This window comes from Heterocephalus glaber, unplaced genomic scaffold (genome assembly GCF_053883595.1).
Source record: "Heterocephalus glaber isolate CG9 unplaced genomic scaffold, H.glaber_assembly_v1.0 deba00001509, whole genome shotgun sequence".
Lineage (NCBI taxonomy): Eukaryota > Metazoa > Chordata > Mammalia > Rodentia > Bathyergidae > Heterocephalus > Heterocephalus glaber.
Window position 1 is genome coordinate 11398524 of NW_028258325.1, and position 21525 is coordinate 11420048.

General features: G+C 39.1%; 1 protein-coding gene and 1 long non-coding RNA gene across 13 annotated transcripts in view; one reads left to right on the forward strand and one right to left on the reverse strand.

Moving 5' to 3' along the window:
• Ldb2 (LIM domain binding 2) overlaps positions 1–21525 on the reverse strand; it is a 393311-nt gene that overhangs the window by 108859 nt on the left and 262927 nt on the right. The window lies entirely within an intron of this gene.
• Positions 5922–19567, forward strand: LOC147825065 (uncharacterized). Its single transcript, XR_015441286.1, has 3 exons — positions 5922–6323; positions 6752–6834; positions 9482–19567. It is a non-coding gene; the product is annotated as an uncharacterized LOC147825065 (long non-coding RNA).

Sequence of the window (21525 nt, forward strand, 5' to 3'; positions counted from 1 at the left end):
GATGAATCACATCTGTGATGTGATGCCAGAGACTAAAAGATTATTCCCTTCAGTGTAATTTTTACCTTGTCATAATTCCCTGTCTATTTACTAGTTTATGTGCTAAAGCACTAGAAAGTAAAAAAATCATTGAAGATGCTAGAAATGTGTACGGTAGTCATTGATGTGGTCCATGCTACTGGAAGCAATAAGCTTCTGTTCTTCTCTGAGCCAGAAGAAAATGGGTTATGAATGCTAAAAACATCAGACTCCTGAGGGCTGGGGATTTAGCTCAGTGGTTTCATTGCCTACTGCGCAAGTGCAAGGACCCGAGTTCGATCCCTGGTACCCCCGCCCCCGCAAAAATCAGACTCCTTCAGTCCACTGTTCTGTACAATTAAACACTCTGCTGGGTGACTACAGGGAACTCCAATGCCTTCTGAAAGGAAGAAATCAAATCTTGCATCCATCTTCATATTGTCATCATCATCATCTTTATTTTAGCTACTACTTGTAATATGTTGGTAGTCCATGTGTTGTACATTGACTATCTCCCTTTCACTGATAGAGCAACCAAGACTAAAAAAAGTTAGCTGCTTCCCCAAGTTCATACAAACACTAAGTGAAAAAAGTTGAGTCTCCTAGTGCAACAGGTGGTCTTCATGATGGCTCAGTGACTCCTGCCTACTTGTAGCCACACTCTTACGCTGTTCTCACTTTCACTCTAGAGCAGCCTGGATTTAATGGCTTCCTTCTAGCAACAAAATAGAATGTAGCCAAAAATCAGCTATCATGTCCATGATTAGGTTATAAAAAAGACTGCGGCTGGTGAGAAGCTGCTGTGGACCAGAGTGGCACAGCTGCAGGCAGGCCCCAGCCAAAGACCCACCTGGAAAAAAGCTACACAGGCAAACAAGCAATGGCCAGAGGCCTGCCCTGATAGCATCAGTCAGTGAGTGTGCGTGCAGACTTTAACCACTCAGGCACCAGTGACTGGTGTGCACAACCTCCAGCCAAAGGTCCTCCCAGACAACAGCTACATAGGAGGACAGGCCCTAGCTGAGGAATGCCTAGATACCATTCTAAATGTGCACAGACCCCAGCCAAAACCTCGCCTAGACAACAGGACAGTGCAGGGATCCAGAAGGCAACCATTCTGAACCCAGGAATTGGCACAGTGGTGAGCAGTAGAGAAAAGGCCGCTCAGTGGCTTGCTGAAAATTGAAGACTAGTTGACCAAAAAGTTGCCTCAACAAATGCTCAGGCTGCATCTGTTGACATGTAAACAAGTCTCAAAATCAGACTTCCAGATCACCTAAGGTAACCCCAAATGGCAAGAAGATGGAACAATTTGATACTCAACCACCTGGACTCCCTGAACTGGCAACAAAAGAGGATCTGGAAAAAATGAAATCAGATATAATTTCTTGGATAACAACAGACATTGTGTTCATAGCGCAAGACATGATTAATAAATCTAGAGCAGACACACACAAAAAAAGAGGAGCTGAGGAACATGATGGAATCGCAACATAGGAAACAAATGGAATCAAATAAAACAAATGCAAACAGATGTCTAGGAGATTAAAAACTCCATTGAAAGTTTATGCAGCAGGATGAGCCAATGTGAGGACAGAATTTCAGATATGGAAGACAGGATTGCAATTAGTGACTAGGAAAAGAAAAATTTCTTAAAAATAGTAAGGGAACATGAGAAATCAACCCAGCAGCTGCTAGATGATGCAAAGAATAATATAAGGTTGACCAGAGTCAATGAAGAAACAGGAGAGAGTATAAACAATATATATATAAAAAGCCTGTTCACAGAAGTAATGGCAGAAAACTTCCCAAGCAGGGGAAAAAATGTGACATACAGATAAATGAGGCATATAGGACTCCAACTAGCCATGGTAAAAAAAAAAAAATTCTTAACTAGGCATGTAATAGTTAAGATTCCAGAAACACAACAGAAGAACAAAATTCTACAAGAAGTTAGAGAAAAACAAATCACATACAAAGGAAAACTCATCAGAATTACAGCAGACGTCTCACCACAAACCCTTCAGGCAAGAAGAGCTTGGAGTGACATATTTCAAGCCCTAAAGGAAAACAGCCTCCAACCCAGATTGATGCACTTTGCAAAACTATCTTTCAAAATTGATGAAGAAATAAGATACTTTCACGACAAAGAGCACCTAAGGAACTTCATGAATACCAAACCAGCACTGCAAAAAAATTTAAATATCCTAGGTAAAGACAATGAGGATCACAACCCCAGGAAGCCCAGCAGAATGACTCCATCAGGAAGGACAAGAAATTAAATACAAATGGGGAGAATCCAACAAAAAGAAAAAGTCATGGCAATGACAAGTCAATACATATCAGTTATAACTATCAATGTTAATGGTCTCAATTCACCAACCAAAAAAATAGACTGGCAGAATGGGTCAAGAAGCAAAATCCAACAATATGGTGCATACAAGAAACATGCTTAACTCAAAAAGAAACTCATAGACTGAAAGTTAAAGGATGGAAAACAATACTACATGTGACAGGAACCTGACAAAAAGCAGGAGTAGCTATCCTCTTTGCAGATCAAGTGGGTTTCAAAAAAATCTGAAACAATTCTGGTTCCAAGCATTTCAGATAAGGAACAGTCAACCTGTATGTACAAATCTATTGTGAACATGTGTTTTCGTTTCTCTTAAGTAAAAACTTAAGAACAGAACTGTTGGTTCTTAACAGTAATACAAGAAATTTCTGGATACAAGGTCAACACACAACAATCAATAGCTTTCCTGTACATGAACAACAGACACACTGAAACAGGAACTAGAGAAACAATTCCCTTCACAATAGGATCCAAAAAAATTGAGATACCTAGGAATCAACCTAACAAAAGAAATAAAAAACCTCTGCTCTGAAAACTATAGCACTCTGAAAAAAGAGATCAAAGAGGACATCAGAAAATGGAAAGACATCCCTTGTTCCTGGTAGGAAGAGCCAATATAGTGAAAATGGCCATACTTCCAAAACTGCTGTATAGATTCAATGCAATCCCAGTTGAAATTCCAGCAGCATACTTCACAGACTTTGAGAAAACAATCCAAAAATTAATTTGGAACCAGAAGAGACCTAGAATAGCAAAAGCAATTCTAGGCAACAAAGACAAGGTAGGGGGTATCACAATCCTCAAGTTGAAACTACACTACAAAGCTATTGTGATAAAAACAGCATGGTACTGGCAAAGAAACAGACCCGAGGACCAGTGGAACAGACTAGAAGATGCAGAAACAACTCCAGACACACTCAGCCCCCCTCATCTTTGACAAAGGAGCCAACCACCCTCAGTGGAGAAAAGATAGCCTCTTTAATAAATGGTGCTGGAAAAATTGGGTTTCAACTTGCCAAAGATTAAAACTAGACCTATATCTCTCGCCATGCACTAAACTAAAATAAAAATGGATTAAAGATCTAAATATTAAAATAGAAACTCTGAACCAGTTGGAACAGAGGTTAGGTAGAACCCTTGAAGACATTGGTGAAGGAAAAGATTTCATGAACAAAACCTCAGTTGCCATGAACTAGCACAAACAATCAACAAGTGGGATCTCACCTTATTAAAAAGCTTCTGCAAAGCAAGAGAAACCACAAAGAGTGTGAAGAGTCAACCCACAATGTGAGAAAAAATTTTTACCAGCTGTTCCTCAGACAAAATTCTGCTATCTAGAATCTAAAAAAACTTAAAAAAATCAGACCTTCCAAATTTAAAGACCCAATCCAAAAATGGGCATTCAAAGTGAACAGACATTTCTCAGACAAAGAAGTAGAAATAGCAAAGAAATACATGAAAAAGTGTTCAACATAACTGGTCATTCGAGAGAGGCAAATGGAAACAATGCTGAGATTCCACCTTACCTAAGCAAGAATGTCTGCTATCATGAAATCAACCAATAACAAATGCTGACGGGGCTGAGGAGAAAGAGGAACACTGCTCCACTGCTGGTGGGAGTGTAGACTGGTGCAACCACTGTGGAAATCAGTATGGAGATACCTCAGAGAACTAGGACTGGAAGTCCCACTTGACCCAGCTATTCCCCTGCTGGTTATCTTCCCAAAAGAATTAAAAGAATCATAACACAGTGATGTACATGCACCCATGTTTATAGCTGCACAGTTTGTAATACCTAAAACTTGGAAGCAGCCCAAGTGCCCATCAACTGGAGACTGGATGAAGAAAAAACAATTTTTTAATAAAATGGAGCACTACTCAGCCATAAAAAATAAGAAATTAGAGACATTTATAGTTAAAGGGAAGCACATTGAGGTGATACTCTTTTTTTTTATTAAATTCTTTTATTGGTATATTGTAGGTATACAACACAATTAATTTCTCATTGGGAATTGTACCTTTACATAATGCATCTTGGTTCTTATTTTTTCCCCATTCCTAGCCCTCCCTTCACCCCCTCCACCCTTCCCTATTTACAAAGACTTTATTTCCATTTTTTCCATTTCTCATCATTTTTCCTTTCCCTTCTTTCCTTTCCCCTGCCCCTCCCACTACCCCTACCCCTTTGGACCTTTTCATCCTATTTTACATTATCGATTATTCATTCTAATCATTGGTACATTTTAGGTATACAATATAATGATATTCATCATTGGAAATTTGCACCTTTATATAATCTCTCTTGGTTCTTATTTTTCACCCTTGCCCAGCCCTCCCTTCAACCTCTCCATTCCTCCCTATTTACAAAGTCTACATTTACCAGTCTACATTCCCACCAGCAGTTGCGTAGGGTTCCTCTTTCCCCACAGCCCTGCCAGCATTTGTTATTGGTTGATTTCATAATAGCAGCCATTCTTTCTGGAGTGAAGTGAAATCTCAGCATTGTTTTCATTTGCATCTCTCAAATGACCAGTGATGTTGAACATTTTTTCATGTATTTATTTGCTATTTCTACTTCTTTGTCTGAGAAATGTCTGTTCATTTCAGATGCCCATTTTTGGATTGGGTCTTTAAATTTGGGAGGTCTGATCTTTTTAAGTTCTTTATAGATTCGAGATAGTAGACCTTTGTCTGAGGAAGAGCAGGTGAAGATTTTTTCCCACATTGTAGGTTGTCTCTTCCACTGTTGGTGGTTTCTCTTGCTGTGCAGAAGCCTTTTAATAAGAAGAGATCCCATTTGTTGATTGTTTGTGCTAGTTCATGGGCAACTGAGGTTTTGTTCGTAAAATCTTTTCCTACACCGATGTCTTCAGGAGTTCTACCTAACCTCTATTCCAACTGATTCAGAGTTTCTATTTTAATATTTAGATCTTTAATCCATTTTGATTTTAATTTAGTGCATGGTGAGAGATACAGGTCTAGTTTTAATCTTTGGCAAGTTGAAGCCCAATTTTTCCAGCATGAGGTGATGCTCTTAAGTGAAATAAATAGGACACACGTGTAAATACCGAATAGTTTCTCAGATGTAAGAAACTGAACGTGTAAATAAGGATCAAAAGGTATAATAGATAATGTGAAATAGGAAGAAAAGGGGCAAAGGGGAAGTGAGAGGGTAGGGGAAAGGAAAGAAGGGAATGGCATATGAGAAACTGAAAATGAAAACAAAGTCTTTGTAAATAGGGAGGCTTGGAGGGGTTGAAAGGAGCACAGGGGAAGGGGAAAAATAAGAGCCAGAAGAAATTATGTAAAGGTGCAAATTCCCAATGATGAATGTCATTATATTGTATATCTAAAATGTACCAATATAAAAAAAAGACTGTGGGTTCTATGATTGGTGCCCTGTGCATTTTGCTCAGTCTAAGGAAATCAGTTACTGCATTCGTGAGCTGGACTGTGGAACTGATGTTTCCAGGTCACGGACAGCAAGAACATAAGTCTGGTAATAATTATGGAAGTGAGCTTGGAAGCTCATCTGCAGTTACCTCTTAAGATGAATTCAGCCTCCACTTGTGCCTTGATTAAGAACTTTGTGAGAGCCACTTACCCAGAACTGCCCCATGAAGACAATCCCAGATTCCGAAGCCACAGACATTGTGAGATAATCAATGTATGCTCATGAAATTGTTCAGTCTTGAGGGGGTTTTGTCTTGTTTTGGTTTTACATAGCAATATTTACCTAATGCCCTTACCCAGTTTTGTTGATTCCAAGATAGCCAGGCCATGCAGCTCTTTCCCCATGCTACCTTGACCTTGGAATACCCTGTCTTTATTTACTGTAAGCCAAAATTCTGGGAACCTAACATAAATTTACTCTTCTGACCTCATTCCATTGGTGGTTTACAAATGTATGATGGAACAAAGCTGAGGACTACGGAGGAGAGGAGAAAGGCAGGTAAGGAAGCTCTGTGGGTTGACCTTCCTACTTTGTCCAACTGTTTGCTCCTAAGGAGGAGGACTTTAGGGGGATACTAGTCAAGAACAGAGAAGGGATGGTTCTAGTATTAAAGCAGTTCCTTTGGGCCAGATTGTAAGCAGGTCATTACATACATTTATGAAGTGTGGAAATTGCACAAGCTGATACCTAGATGTAATGGCTGAGAATAGGCTGAAACAGGCTATATCCACTTACAGCAGGATTCCAATAACTCATATATGGTCTTGCAGTGCTGTGGGTGATACTGTATCTTAATAACAGCAGGTGGATTCAGACTGGCCTCGCAAAGCGTAGGAATAGCCTCAGTTATGGTGGTACCTGGAACTTGAACTATGTTTCTTATTGAGTTTCTCTTTTGTTTTCCACTCACACCCCCTTGGGTAAAGGTTTTGTGACAATCCCAGAAATATTGGATTTTTTTATGTGTGAAAATCTCAACAGTAAGATATTAAACAGAACCAAGGCACAGGTAATGTTTTAAATTTTTAAAAGTTAAAATTTTTAAAAATTTTTAAAAATCTTTATTGGTCCAGAATGTTAAAGGCTGAATTTTAATGGGTCACACTCCTCTGGAGAATAAGACAGCCAGGAAAGAACATTCAGAGCCACCTGCCCAAGCTCTTTTCCATCAGTCCCACAGCCATGGCAACCCTGTGTTCCTTTAAAGAAAGTTGTGCCCTGCTTTCTTGATGATAGAGAGCAGCCTGGGTGAAGGCGGTCCCTCCCCAAGGCTGGTTCTGTGGTCAGATGGCTTAGGGAGTGGGAGAAGTCCGGTCAGGTTACACCCTTGGAGAATCGGAGAGTCACCAGGCCAATCCGAGGGCCTCAGAAAGAAAGAGTACTGGCTGTGAAGAGGTCTAAGAAATATTGGTTCCCTATCTCACTTGACATTCTGGACCCATATCCTGGTCCCACTTCAGCTCTGAGTCTTGGGAGGTTCTTCCTAAAATGCACCTCACCAGCCACTTGGAATCCAAAGCATGTGCATTTCATTTTCCAGTGCGGCACTCTGGAGTGTTATAGGATCTAACCTGCTTTGCTTGTCTAACAATGTTTCCTTAGCCTCAGTGCCTAGATGTGCCTCCCATCTCCTGTTTCCTTCCCAAAATTATCATCTTTCTGGTGAACTTCTTCAAAACCCAGCTTGTGTTTCATTTCCTGAGAAAGAGTTTTCTAATATCTGGGGACCTGTCTCCAATCCACTATCCCACATTGGGTCAGAGGAGTCTCTTCTCAAACATCAACTATTTTCTCTCATATACCATTTATGTCTTTCTTCTCTATTAATCAACAGCACCTGTTAAGCAAGGCCCATAAGCATTTCTGTATCTCAAGGTCACTCTGTATGTGGTCACATCTTTTTGAAATGAATAAATAAATATGAAGGGAGAGGATGGGAGCAAGGTAAAGCCTTGCAGCAAGACTGAATGCTTTACCCTTGAGATATGTCTACACAAGGCAGCACAGTGTTGTGTCTCTTGGCGGCTTCAGACACATTCCACTGAAGGGTGGGGTAAACTAACTTGTGGGGATAACATTAACCTCTCCCACTCTGACACTGCAAACATGGAGGGACAAGCCACTGAGCTCAACTAAACATACGAGTGAATTATGCGGTGAATTCTCTGTCCTTTCACTGTACACACACCATTAAAAACCCATCCTAGTCCCTGTGTGGCTGATTATAAAGGCTCATGAATGAGCGAGAAAGTCCCCGGCCTCTGGGTTAAACACAGCGAAAGGAAATTAAGCTCTGTTCAAATGGCCTGCGTTTAGAAAAATTGGACAACTCATCTTAGGTAGCACTTCTTCTAACTTCTAAACCCTTGTAAATACTATGCAAATCAGAAACACATGGGTTGCAATCCTCTGACTGAATTCATGAAAATGTTTTGTAAGGATCTTGCGAATTTCTAGGCTATCCTTTATGTCACACCCCAAAGCTCCCAGTAAGATTGTGACACATGGGACAGTGTCCCAGTTGAGTTTAATGTTTTCCAGGGGAAGTTCTCCTGCCCTGTGGCTAGACTGAGGGCTGTGGCCTGAAGTTACTGATTTCACCCTAAATTGATAGTGTGCTTGCATCAGATCAATTTGCTATGCCCCATCTCCCCAGTGATTTCAGGACAAGAAAAGTGAATTTGGCAAGGCCTTCTCTATTTCCTTCCTGGACAAAATGCTAGTCATCTTCCAATAAGTCAAATCTTTTCTTGTCCTCACCCATTAGAGAAAGCCTCTCTTAACGTGGTCATCCATGTCCTTGTCCTTTTCAACAGTTATCACATCACTAGGATAGCAAGTGGATTTTAGCTAATGCATGAAAACCAAAGGTTTGGAGATCAGGGTGTGAGTATTGTGTGTGAAGGATTCTGGAGCCATGGCATGCATGGCTTGTATTGGTACCAACTAAAAGAGTGTGAAGGTTAATTTTTGATGTCTTATTTGGACACAGAGGGAGTGATGGGAACTATGCCATGAATTTGCTGTCCTGTTTGAGCTGTAAGCCACTCATGCTTTTAAGGGCCATTGAAATGTGGATAAGAATGTTTACATCCACATTAAACCATAATGCTTTTGAATCCTGGTGTGGGGGGCTATGGAAGGGAAAGAAATACTTGCTGTTGCTTCCCTTTTATTGTACCATCACTTGACTTTTGGTGTTGATTTGCTATTAGTAGCAACCCCATTGGCTTTTGCTTTGCTGTTCCTAATTTCTCATTAGTTATAAACCAGGTGACTAAAGCATTAGAAAAGTATAAACAGAGTAAATGTGGATCCAAATCAGGGCTCATGGGCCCTAGTATGGTGGAATAAAAGAGCACTATTGCACAAGGTTGGTCATTCCTATTTGAGAAGCTCTGATCTTCATTTCTTACATCCTAGTTTCTAAGGTGTGCTCTAGGCAAGTAGAGACCTGTATACTAAGGAGTGTCCCTACAAACTGGAAGAGGCATGACCATAAGTGGCTAGTCATCTAGAATCTTTGCAAGGTATAAGATTGTTTTATATGAAGGCGTGTACAGTATAGAATACTATTATAAATGACTAAAGACCCATTTAATATAAATTGAGAATAAAATCCTGAAAGTCATGATGATGGTATCTCCATCTTACAGATAATATCACCGAGGCTATGGGGCTGAAGTGGCCTGCTTAGGACGACATCGGTATGTCAGTGGTGGTGCCGAGATACCAGTTGGCCTGGATCCATGAGAAGTGTGGCACAAATCCAAGGGAGCTTTTATCATTCTCTGCTACTCCAGTCAGTACTTTCTCCTCTTCTCCCAAACTCATCAGAACAGAGAAATGAGATATGGAGAGCTATAGAGATCATACTTAACAGCAACAGACCCTGGGTACCGTACCTTAATGCCACTGTGCCGAGTAGATTAAATGTGTTACATTTCTAATGGGGCTCTGGGTATTTAGAAGATAAGCTGATCCCTAGACAATAAGATTGTGTAATTTACCTGAAGATCCTTCAGGCTATATGACAACCTATATTCATGTATTTTGTTTTCAACACTGCATCTTCATTCTTTGAGGTTAATAATAGAAATCATTTTATTACAATAAATCTTCTCACATTTGGACTAGGGGAATGTGGAGTGGGTGAGGAGAGGGGGAGTTTGAATGGGTGAGGAACCAAAACCATATAATGATTTTAGAAAGATGACATGTTTTTTAAATTTATAATTTATCTGGTAGCTAAAACAAGAACAAACAGCTTTGAAGCAGCTGGGAGTCAAGACAGTTCAAATAGGATTTGCAAAAGGAAGCCATTTAGCAGGAAAAGTGATACACTTACAATTGCCCTAAGATTTTAAGAAGCACTATCTGCATCATATTTAAGTTTACACTGCAATTTGTACTCCATGATAACAAAAAATAAAAACTTTCCAACTAGAAGTCCATTTGGACCTGTTTTAATTGAAATCAGGAACTTCCATCTGATCACAATTGAAGTATTAAACCATTTTGCTCTAGGAAAAATAAAAACCATTAGGTTGTTGTTGTACATCATTGGCTTTGGAAACACTTTTTTCCCTTAGCTCGGTCAGATAAAATATTCACAAATTCTACTTTGCTAGAATGCAAATGAATGAGGTTTCAGTTAGAGAACCTGGTTTGTTTCATTTAAGTCAACACAAGGAATCTGAGTTCTCTGTGAGGAACGCTGTAATACTCTGTTGAAGTCCTGGCCTATCAAGATATTTTTTAATACCTTTCTCTTTACAGGGGATAGTTTTTTTTTTCTCTTAAAGTGTGGTTGAAATAGAGATGTTGCGCATATAAGCAAGTATGTGGTGCTTAAACGAAACAGTGTGGTCACTTTATGAAGTCAAAGACGCCTTATTTATTAACTCCACGAATATTTATGGGGTGTCTACTCTGAGATAAGTATAGGGCTATCTACCTAGTTAACCAACGGTGTCCATCTGTCCTCTTGGAGTTATAAGGCCGCCATACAATAAGGAGATGTTGCACAAATAAATTTGAAAGCTACCAAGAGAAGCCCTGAGTGCTCTGGAGTATCGTGAGGAGACTTAATTAAAATGAGGGTGCAATAAAGAGAATAGGAATGAAATTGTGGGACAACAGCATGGGGATGAATTATTCTTCACTGCCTTCATTGCAGAGATTTCTGGCTCCATTCTTCTGTGCAGAATCTGTCAAGGTGCAGTCATGGCAGATGACTATGGTAAAAAGTTGAATAAAACACAACCACAGTCTAAGGGGCAAGGGCTGAGTGAACTGGAGTCTGGAAACAGGTACCAAACTTCAAATCCTGGCTCTGACACACACAGCTGGCTATCTTGGATAAATGAGTTTATTTCTCTTTATTTTTAAAATGATGTACTAGCAACATCTACCTCATGGGAGTAAAGGGTTATAAGGATTAAATGAATTAATGAACTCAGAGTGCTTAGAACAGTCATTGGCCCTTGACAAAGGCTCTGTGGTTGCAAACATATAATACTGAGTTTGCCATTCAGGAGGAGGGACAGTGACATAAACCACTAATTGGGGGAAGGGGCTATAGGACGAAGAGCCACAGGGTGCAAAGTGCATCTAAGAGGGCTCAGTGTCATGGAGAAGAGGCATTACACCATGCTAAGGGAGCCCCACTCCTTCGCTTAACATTTCTAGGCTTCCTCACTCATGAGTGAAGGGCCTAAGACTCTATGCCCAGGGCTCTAGCGGAAGCACAGTTGCTACTAAATATTATCCTCTGACCAGTAGCACAATATGGCCTGGAAAAAGTACTTTATTAAATGTTTGTTGAATGAACATATGAGCAGAGCTCAGGAAATCACTTCACCCAGCCTTGCCAAATCTAGCTAGGACTTTCTCAGGGAGGGGGGAATCCCTGGAAAAAGAGAAACTAACAATTTAAGCAAAACTCACCCTTACTAATTCAAAATAAAATGGGTACAACTTTAATAATATCAAATTTATCAACACTTTCCTCCTTTATTTTATTTATTTTATTTTTGTTTTGGTACCTGGGATCGAACTTCAGTACTTGTGCTTGCGCAGCAGGTGGCAAAACCACTGAGCTAAATACCCGGCCCTCCTCCTTTATTTTAAATGAACTTTAATAGCTTTTGCTTCTGTGTTTTGCTAATCCTTTCCATACTGCACTGTTACAGTCAGATTCGTCTTTCACTTATTTGTCCATCCAGCAAGCATTTATCCAGTGAATTATTTCTACCTGCCAAAGCACAGTGCTGGGCACGAGGGCATAAAGGTAGGCTCATACTCTTGTATGGAAGGAGATTGTTGTCTGGTGCTCCATGTTACTGGGCTCACAGAGATATGATATGACAAGAGAAATGTGCTCTCTTACAGAGACACATACAAGGTTTCATGGGAGCACAGAAGCCTGATCTCCAGTTTGGAATTTATAGGATGCTGTTTAACTGCCTTACTCTTTTTATTTTATTTTATTTTTTTGCAAAGCAACAGTGGTAAACTCCAGCTTAGATTCTTCAACCTTGGAATAAAGTTTCAAAGATCCAATAAAGTTGGTAATATTTACTGAAAGAGGAAAATAAACTAAATGAGAATTATAATCCTTGCTTTGTTTCATATTTCTCCCTCCAAATAACTACATGTGGACTTAATTCTATGCAAAGTGCTTCCAATGCTGTCTGGAAGAAAAAAAAAAAGAGGGTTCCAAATTTCTGTAACCATGTGAAATAATTTAAAGGTAATTATGTTAAACTGAGACTATAGAAATTTGTCAAGTGCATATAGTCTGGCATCAGAGAGAGCTGTGAAACAAAACCCAAAGATAGGTGTAACTTTGTAAATACCAAACTGGCAAAAACATGTCTTCTAATGAGGAAGGGATTATAATTATGATGAAAGAAAATAAGTGCAGAGAAAGCTGGAACCAAAGGAACTATTTTATTTTTTGAAATATGTAAATAAAGCCCATATTTCACCTTAAATTTATTCCTTCTACAAGTTTGTAATCAGGGACCTAGCACTTCCCTTAGAGCTGGAGACTCAGACACAATGAAGTTGTGGACCCGTCTTCAAGAGACAAAAGTATGTGAAGTGCCAGCAGAAAATAAAAATGACAAATAGCATAGTTGTCTATCTACTTCCTAGTGACTTCACAATATTCCCACTTAGTTGGTTAATCCCTAAATTTTCATCCATCCATTGGTTTCGCCATTCACTACATGTTAAACACCTAGTACTCTGTGGGGTCCCTATTTTATAAATTTCTGTAACACCTTGAACTTCTCTGTGGTACTCCTCCCTCAGCTGGAATGTTATTGCCTATTACTGTAATCATCTATTGAGTGTCTTAGGATCCTTTTATTCTGTCAAGGATAAGAGAGAAAATATTTCATCTTGTGAATATGCAAAATAATATTTACAGAATTAACAAATAGATGAACTAATAGTCCCATGGGGAAAAAGATTGATAACTACAATGTAGGCTGATAAATGCAATAATAAAAAAGTCTTTAAATGATTAATGGAGTATGGATGGCTACTGAAATAGGAGGGACTACCCACATGTTAGAGAGGCTGTTAGGCTTCAGAGATGGCCTTGACATTTTTCAAAGAAGGAATATGTCACAAGTAGAAAATAAAACATTAATGCTGATCCTTCTTTCCTTCCAATTGTTTTCTACATCTCTGAAATGAAGGACAGTAATAGAGGCAGTTAACATTATTTATGACCATTTAGTACCAGCAATATTCCATTGTTTGGAGCTGGAATGTCCCCCAAAGGGACATAAGTTTAAAAGCTTGGCATTCTGGACGGTGCTTTGGGAGGTCGCAGAACCTTAAGGAGATAGTGCTTAGTGGGAGGTCTTTAAATTATCGGGGTCATGCCCTTGAAGGAGACTGTGGGACCCCAGTCTCTTCCTCTTCCCCTCTTCCTTTTGTTTCTTGTCTCATTAGGTGAGTGGCTATGCTCTACCATGCACTCCCACCACGACATGCTTCCTTATCACAGGTTTGAGACCAATGATGCCAATTGATCATGGATTGAAACCTCTGAAACCTCCAGCCAAAGTAAAACTTTTCTAAGTTAATTGTCTTGGATATTTTTTGTAGTGATGGAAAACTGCCTAATACAGGCAATATAAAATCCACTTGCTACCTGTTATGTAATACAATCCTCACAACAGAGCCCATGAAGGGTATTACTATTATCCCCCATAAAGAGTAAAACCTTGGATTGTAACTTGTTCTGTGAGTGTTTGGCAAGATGAACAAAAATTTCTAATAAATTTTAACTTGATAAATGAGCGATGACTTGTAATATGTGTCGTACATTATGCCAACATCACATGATTACAACTGAGCCCGTCTTTCTGTCTCTGTCTCTGTCTCTGTGTCTGTCTGTCTGTCTCTCTCTCTCTCTCTCTGAAGGATTGTGGGTGATCATTTCTCAACAAGAAGAGGTTATGAAGGAGATCTCATCTGCAGAGGAGGAGAAAAAGGTGGAAGAATCCTTCATTTGTAATGAAATTAGCAAGATGTGTAAAATGTGGTAAACAGTGCAAAATTTTGTAGAAAAGTAGCATCCAAGTAAGGTTGTAGCAGTGTGAGTGATGAATCTGTTTAACGACAATGCAATGTCACATTTCTGTGAAACCCTCAAAAGGAGGCAGAAGCAAGTGTCATTGGATAGGTTCCTTGTTAAAGCTGTACAAAAAGGAAAAGATCCCATTGAGCCAATAGATAGCAGTGATTCCATTAGTGATAGTGAAAGTTGTTCTACACAATAACCCTCCTCTCTCTTGTCTTCCTCACACCAGCCACTAAGGTTTTCAAAGTAAGTGCAGAGTAATTTGTTTTTCTTTATATTTCATTTTTTCTTTATTATTTTGTTATATTACAGCATTGTAATCATTTTATATGAATATTTTTAGGTTGTGGAATGAATCATCTGAGTTTCCATTATTTCTTATGGGGAAATTTGCTTTGACATAGAAGTGCTTTAATTTACAAGCATATTCCCAGAATGAATTATGCTTGCACACCAAAGTTTTACTGTATAAGGAAGCTGGCTTATAGAGAGGTGAGGTAACTTGGCTCAGGTCTTGCAGCAAGTAACTAATAGACACAGAGTCAAGCTCATGTAATTTTGTTCCAAATTCTCCTCTGGAAATAGCAGATTCTATGCTAAAGAGCTCCTAAAGAACTGCTTATCTCTTATCTGGTATCTAATATAAGATTGACATTTAGAACTGGTCTATAATAGAAAATATTGTCATTTTTAGTTCAAATTCAACAATAATTTTGAGATACCAATTTGGTTTTCAACTAATGTTCAACTTAGGCTGAGAGTCCTTGTTTTCAAAATGCAATAAATTAAACTAACATCTTACCACATACTTGTTAGGTAGAGTCTGCTTTAGCGCTCAGAATCAGGCAGTTAACACAGAGTACAGCCAGCATAACAGCCTTGAAATGTGTTTGCGTGTGTGTGTATGTGTGTGTGTGTGTGTTCTAGATCAGAATGACACAATTAAGACATTGAAAATACCAGTTCCAAACAATGGTGGGAAGTTGACAACTATAAGGAAGAGAAGAATGTAGCTGAGGCAATGGAAACAGAGGGGGAATATTTTGACCTGAATTTGACCATTGCCCTGGGAGGTGGAGGAGAGAGAGAGACAGTATTTCTCTGGCAAATGGATGCCATTTTCAGAGAAAGAAACAAGAAGGCCATTTGATAGCTATGGGAAACAGGAAGTTGGTATTTGAGTAACAACTGGAGGGTAGGGGCATGCCTCAATATGCAATACCAATAACAAAGAAAAGAAAATGGCCGAAGAACAATCATCACAAGCAGCCAAGAAATGAAGGAGTATGATTTAGGGTAATTAAATTTAAGAACTGGTGGGCAAGGAAAGAAACAGACAATCCTGAAGTAGAACCCGAGTTGTAACACAGCCTAACTTCCAAGCTTGGCCTTATCTTCCACAAAGCAGGTAGCCTTGGCAAAGTGAATGACTTGGAGGGAAAACCATATCACTCTGAGATATTGTAGGTGAGAGGGATGAGGTCATGCCAACACCATCAAAGTAATATTTTGAATATAACAACAAACTGCACAGGAGCTGTGAGGATATGCCAAAAGGAAAGAAAGAAAGAGTACAAAAAAGGAAGGGCACATAATGGGTAAAAACATAGAAACCTACTTCTAAGGAAAAAGAAGTAAAAAAAAAAACCCAAACAGAAAATGCCCCATAGAAGCTTCAAGATACAGAATTTAATAAGAAAATTAATTCAGTACATTGAGAGATGATGTACTGCGTGGATAAGATGATAAAATATCAGAGGGAGATAAGTAATATATATATATATATATATAAAGAAAATCTAACAAAACCATTAAAAATGAAATAAAACTATTGCTGAACTAATAGCAATCCACTGAGATGTCAATTCCATGGATCCAGGTTTGGGGTCTGGTCCTCTTCAATGTCAATGGCTCCCCATAGAGGTGGCCATAATCAGTGACCTGGAGGGGGCTCTTGAAAGGAAATCCATGGACCTTTACAACAATTCTGTGCTTATTTATTGCCCCACTTAGACTGGGAGGTCCTGGAAAGCAGAGGTTGTCTCCAACCTCCTGTTACTTTCCATGGGTGAATATAAACTCTTCATAGTGATGAGTGAGTAGATGGTAAATAAACAGAAACATAAATGACATCAAGATCAATGCCATGTTTCACTTAAACTTAAGTTTGGAAAAATTGGAAGAAAATAGCTACAGAACCTTCTCTCTCTCTTTTTTTTGGTACATAATGAAAGTGGTCTCTTACCAGAATCTGAACAGTAGAATTGGTTAAGTCCCTGCACCTCTGAATATGGTGCCTGATTGAGCCACATCTATGGGATTCCTTTCACCTCATGGACAGCACAGATTTGTATACTGATTACAACAGTTTTCTGGTATATAGCAGTAAGTTGTCTTGGCCTACACAGTCAGTTTATTACAACAGTTTTTCAGCAGATAGATATAAGAGTATTTGGATGAAAGGGCATATTTTCCTTAATCCAGGAGAGGTCCCATATGTGCCAACTGTAGTGCCCAGAGGAGTAGGATGTTTAAATTGTAATTCTAATGGGTACCAGCTGTATGATCTTGAAAATGTAATTTAACTACTCCAAAATTATGTTCCTCATCTACAATACAAGGATGACAATACCTCTCTTCTCAGAGACAAGTATAAAGAAGTTATTAGAATAGTGTAAGTAAAATATTTAGCATGCCAAATTGGCATAAAGATAAGATCTAAGTGATCCATCCCACTGCTCCTGGCCCAGAGGTAAGGGCTTCTGAGCCACTGTCCCACTGCTCTTGGTCCAGAGGAAGGGGCTTCCCGGCCACCATCCCTCCCACTGCTCCCAGCCCAGAGGAAAGGGCTTTAGGGCCACATTCTGTCCCGCCATTCCTGGCCCAAAGGAAGGGGGTTCTGGGCCACCATCCCTACCACCACTCCCCACCTCTGTCCCACCTCTCCCAGCTCACAGGAGGTGATGTGCACAGGTGCCAACAGCACCCCCCCACACACCCCCAGTTGAAATGAGAAAAACATAAATAAGTCTCAAAACCAGACTTCCAGATCACCTACAGCAACCCCAAAGGGAAACGAGATGGAACACTCTGATACTCAACCACCTGGACCCACTCAACTGGCAACAAAAGGGGATCTGGAAAAAATGAAATCAGAAATAATTTCTCAGATAACAGGAGAAATTGTGCTCCTAGTGCAAGACATGATTAATAAATCTAGAGAGGAGCTGAGGAACATGATGGAATCCCAACATAGGAAACAAATGGAATTCATAAAACAGATGCAAATAGATTTCCAGGAGATGAAAAACTCCACTGAAAGTCTACACAGCAGAATGAGCCAATGTGAGGACAGAATTTCAGATATAGAAGCTAAGATTGCAATTAATGACCAGGAAAAGAAAAATTGCTTCAAAATTATAAGGGAACACGAGAAATCAATCCAGCAGCTGCTAGACAATGTAAAGAAGAACAACATAACACTGATTGGAGTCAATGAAGAAAGTGGAGAGAGTGCAGATGACATAAAAAATGCTTCACCGAAGTAATGGCAGAAAACTTCCCAAGGAGGGGAAAAGAACCTGACATATAGATAAGTGAGGCATATAGGACTCCAAATAGCCTTGATCAAAAAAAAATCTACACATAGGCATATAATTGTTAAGATTCCAGAAACTCAACAGAAGAACAAAGTTCTACAAGTAGTTAGAGAAAAGAAACAAATCACGTACAAAGGAAAGCACATCAGAATCACAGCAGACTTCTCAACACAAACCATAAAGGCAAGAAGAGCTTGGAGTGACATATTCCAAGCCCTAAAAGAAAACAGCCTCCAACCCAGATTGATGTACCCTGCAAAATTATCTTTCAAAATGGATGGAGAAATAAGATACTTTCATGACAAAGAGCACCTTAAGAACTTCGTGAATACCAAACCAGCACTCCAAAGAATTTTACACAATATCCTAGGAACAGACACTGAGGATCACAACCCCAGGAAGCAAAGCAGAATGAACCCATCTGGCACAACAAGAAATTAAATGTAAAGGGGGAGAACCCAACAAAAAGAAAAAGTCATGGCAATGATAAGTCAATACTTTTCAGTTATAACCATCAACGTTAATGGTCTCAATTCACCAATCAAAAGAAACAGACTGGCAGAATGGGTCAAGAAGCAAAATCCAACAATGTGCTGCATACAAGAAACACACTTACTTCAAAATGAAACTCATAGACTGAAAGTTAAAGGGTGGAAAACAATACTCCATGTGATGGGAACCCGAAAAAAAGCAGGAGTTGCTATCCTCTTGGCAGATCAAGTAGATTTCAAACCAACACTGATTAAGAGAGACAAAGAAGGACACTAGATCCTTGTAAAGGGAACAATGCAAGAGGAAGAGATGACAATCATAAATATCTATGCACCAAACACTAGTGCACACAACTGTATAAAACAAATACTAACAGACATGAAAAGTCATATATGCACTAATACAATTGTAGTGGGGGACCTCAACACCCCACTGTCCCAAATAGATAGATCAACTAGACTAAAAATAAGAAATGAAATACTAGAACTCAATCGAACTCTTCAACAAATGAACTTAACAGATGTTTACAGAGTCTTCCACCCCACAAAATCAGAATACACATTCTTCTCAGTTGCACATGGGTCATTCTCCAAAATAGACCACATACTCACACACAGAACATGTTTAAGTAAGTGCAAAGGAACTGAAGTTATCCCCTGTATATTATCAGACCATAGTGCGATGAAATTGGAGATCCATAGCAAAAGAAACTGGAAAAATTTCATAAACACGTGGAAATTGAAGAACACACTTCTGAATAATCAATGGGTCACAGGGGAAATTAAAGAAGAAATCAGACAGTCCTTCAATTAAATGACAATGACAATAAAACATATTGGAATCTATGGGACACAATGAAAGCAGTCTTATGAGGGAAATTCATAGCAGTGAATATGCACATTAGGAAAACAGAATGAGCCCAATTAAACAACCTGATGCTGAACCTCAAGCTTCTAGAAAAAGAAGAGCAGGACAACCTCAAAGCTCATACAAAGGAGGAAATTATAAAGATCAGAGGAGAAATCAATGCAATGGAGACTAAGAGAATGATACAAAAAAAAATCAATGAAGCCAAGAGTTGGTTCTTGGAAAGAATCAACAAAATTGACAAACCCTTAGCCAACCTTATCAGAAAAAGGAAAGAAAAGGCCCAAATCCATGCAATTAGGAATGAAAAGGGTGAAATTACAACAGACCTAGCAGAAATCCGGAGGATCAACAATACTTATTTCCAGAACCTATACGCCAATAAGATGGAAAACACAGAAGAAATGGACAGATTTCTAGATACATATGAATTACAAAGTTGAATGAAGAAGACTCACAAATTCTAAACAACCCAATATCAATGTAATTAAAAACTTATCAACTAAGAAATACCCGGGCCCTGATAGCTTCAATGCTGAATTCTACAAGACATTTAGAGAGGAACTACTGCCACTACTGTTTAAACTCTTCAATGAAATTGAAAGGGAATCAATACTCCCAAATTCATTCCTGGAAGCAAGCATCACCTTGATCCCCAAAGCAGAGAAAGACCCAACCAAAAAAGAGAACTACAGGCCAATCTCACTAATGAACATAGATGCAAAAATCCTTAATAAGATACTGGCAAACAGAATGCAGAAGATCATCAAGAAGATCATACACCCTGATCATGTGAGAGTCATCCCAGGGATGCAGGGATGGTTCAACATTCGCGAATCAATCAATGTAATAAACTATATCAATAGAGCCAAGGACAAAAACCATATGATTATCTCCATAGATGCAGAAAAAGCATTTGACAAAATCCAACATGCACTTATGATAAAAAGCCTACAAAAAACTGGAATAGATGGTCTCTACCTCAAACTGATAAAAGCCATCTATGAAAAACCAACAGCCAATGTCATACTAAATGGTCAAAAACTGAAATCTTTCACACTAAAATCAGGAACAAGACAAGGATGTCCACTATCACCACTCTTGTTCAATATAGTTCTGGAAACATTAGCCACGGCAATTAGACAAGAGAAAGAAATAAAAGGAATAAAGATAGGAAATGAAGAAGTCAAATTGTCATTATTTGCAGATGACATGATACTGTATATAGAATACCCCAAGAACTCCACCAAAAGTCTTCCAGACTTAATAACCAAATTCAGTCAAGCAGCTGGTTACAAGGTCAACACACAAAAATCAGTATCTTTCCTCTTGATGAATGACAGACTCACTGAGAGAGAAATAGGGCAAATAATTCCTTTCACAATAGCATCTGAAAAACTGAAATATCTAGGAATCAACCTAATGAAAGAAATCAAAGACCTCTCCTCTGAAAACTATGGCACTCTGAAAAGAGAGATTGAAGATGATATCAGAAAATGGACAGACATCCCCTGCTCCTGGGTAGGAAGGATTAATATAGTGAAAATGGCCATACTTCCAAAACTGCTAGATAGATTTAATGCAATTCCAATTGAGATCCCAGCAGCATACTTCATGGACCTTGAGAAAACAATCCAAAAATTCATTTGGAACAAGAAGAGACCCAGAATAGCAAAACCAATTCTAGGTAACAGAGACATGGCAGGGGGTATCACAATCCCCAACCTGCAACTATACTACAAACTACTGTGATAAAAACAGCATGGTACTGGCAAAGAAACAGACCTGAGGACCAGTGGAACAGATTAGAAGATGCAGAAACAACGCCAGACACACTCAGCCATCTCATCTTCGATAAAGGAGCCAAACACCCTCACTGGAGGAAAGATAACCTCTTTAATAAATGCTGCTGGAAAACTTGGGTTTCAACTTGCCAAAGATTAAAACTAGACCTATATCTCTCACCATGCACTAAACTAAAATCAAAATGGCTTAAAGATCTAAATATTAAAATAGAAACTCTGAACCAGTTGGAACAGAGGTTAGGTAGAACTCCTGAAGACATCGGTGTAGGAAAAGATTTTATGAACAAAACCTCAGTTGCCCATGAACTAGCACAAACAATCAACAAGTGGGA